The sequence below is a fragment of the Aythya ferina genome (genome assembly GCF_964211825.1).
Source record: "Aythya ferina genome assembly, chromosome: 5".
In the NCBI taxonomy this organism is placed as follows: Eukaryota; Metazoa; Chordata; class Aves; order Anseriformes; family Anatidae; genus Aythya; species Aythya ferina.
The window spans coordinates 31,688,839-31,691,309 of record NC_140301.1 but is presented as its reverse complement, the minus strand read 5'-3'; positions in this window follow the sequence as shown (position 1 = coordinate 31,691,309).

Sequence of the window (2,471 nt, the reverse complement as noted above, 5' to 3'; positions counted from 1 at the left end):
GTGCTCTCAGGTTTTGGTCCCCCATCACCCTAAGCAGCCAATTATAATCACAGCTCCCTCCCAGACCATGTGTCCCAGTTTCATTGTGAAGGCCACCAAGTCACACTGAATAATTGAACATAGCTGGCAAAAATGTAGAATTGTATAAACAGTTAAAATTTTTAAGAGTGAATATTTTACCTAATAAGAGGTAAGACAGGGTAGTGCAAAATGAAGAAAAATTGCAATTACTGTCCATTTTAGGTCGAAATTGTGAAGTCTAGAACTTCACAATTTAGCCCTACCCCCTTCCCCCTCCAGACTTGACAAAAAATGAATGTATTTTCAAACAAAATACAGAGTGATCAGAAATTGGAAATCAGTAAGCATCAGGAGCATCTTTCAATAGTTCCTTGGTTAAAATGTTTATAAGAAATGATGATCAGACACAGAATCTCACAGTGCATCTGAAATGCATTATCTGATAAATAGGTGATAGATAGGTAATATCCAATGCCTCTGTACAATAGCAATAGGTGTAGCTAATTCATTTAATTCTAGGACTGCAGAATGAGCTAGAAATCTGCAGAGCTCCAGGCTGAAGTGGAATGTGAGACGCTGAGCTAGCAACACCTTGGAAAGAACGTGGACAAGCTATATCATGGAGAACAGAACAGACAGGATAACAAGTCACACCTAGTGTTAAGGAGTTTCCAGTGTTCAAGGGACCAGACAAAGTACCTGTGAATCCACAGTCTATCACTAGGTACAAATCTGTGCTAGCCTGCAGTCTTGTAGGGAAAGGGAGATGAACCCATCTCAGAATATCACGATTTCCATGGGAGAAGATACTTTTCCTTCAGAGATCAAAACAAGCTCAATATAATTGCAAAAACCACACACACCTCCTCTTGGCTGTGTTTTATTGAATTAGAGGTGTTTGCTGGATTTGGGCATTTATTTCCAGACACTCATTGCCATGAATAGGGAGCAAAGGGAAGCACCTTTCTCCAGAATAGGTATATTTGTCCATCTGTCTAAGCAGAGCAAGACAGCCAACTCTTTTTCCTAGGATTCACTACATAAATGAAGCAGCCTAGCCTACAGGCCAAAGTTTCTAAAGATCTTCCTTGCTCACAGTTATTACTTGAAGCATAATATAGCCTTGGATGAGAGAACCTCAGAATAAAGTAGTGTCTACTCCAAAGCGCTTATAAATACACCAAAAGTAGGAGCTAAAAACAGGGTTTGGAGAAATTAAATGATACAGTAGGCAGAAATAGAAATATTTCACACTTAAAGGGTGCCAAATATGATAAGTAACAACTACTGCAAAACTTACTATCAAAATGACAGTGTAGGCATCCACCCACTTTTCTTGTCCAAATATAAACTGAGGATTAGAAGAGAACATCCAACTATGTAGTGTGCAGTAATTTTTTCAAAGTATGAAATATCTTGGATACTGAGTATGAAATATACCATACTACTGTCTGCCTCCCCCCCCCCAAAAAAAAAGAACCCACAAAATAAGCAACACAAAAAACCTACCTCCAAACTCCATTAAATATCATCTTCTCTAAAGTGTTTCTGACTTTCAAAAGGAACAGCTGAAATGAACCACTGCAATTCAACAGTAGTGTAGCCTCAAGGAACACACAACATATTGTTTGCACATGAAACATTCCTTCACGTGACATAAGGCATGCCCACCACAAGCATAATAGCATAGCTTGCTACCACAAAACCCTTTAACTTACAGCAACTTAGGAGTAGTAGCTGAACTGTAGCATCCCGGTGACGCAGATGCATCTCTGGAGATGCTTCAAATAAATAATTTGTATACAGGGGAAGAAGAGATGTAGGTGGAATTAATTTAAGCACAATATTAAAGTGAATATTCTGCTGATATCATTAGTCATTTATAAGCAGTAGGTAGCACAGCATGAAAGATGTCATTGATTTTTTTTTTATTTTTTTTTTGGAAAAGCATATGGCAAAGTACTTTTGCTAGACTATTCAATCTATTGTTATTTTTCCAGGTGAGTGTCCCCCTTTAAGTTAAAAGAAATGCCTCTCACATCTCAAGTTTAAAGTTTTGAATCTGCACAGGAAATTACCTCTATGTTGATTTATCTTCCATACTTGGACTTTAAGAAAATTCCATGCTTAGATATTGAGAAACTTTGAAATTGCACTCTGCTATAAAAAGCTTATACAGAGAAGTGCTGGAGTTATTTATTTTTATTTTTCCTTTTAAAATATAAATTTAGATTCTGGAATCAAGCCTTGGTGCTGGCAGTATTTTCAGCAACAAGTTCAAGGACACAGAAGGGGAATAGCCATAACCTATTGTAGATGCATAAACTGAGGTGAGAAAAAAAACAACTTCCCAAAAAGCTACTATGCTTATGAGCCTTAAGTAGAAGAATTGAAAAAAAAAATTCTTGTCACTGAATTCACTTTCAGAAAGAAAATTACAAGCAAAAATG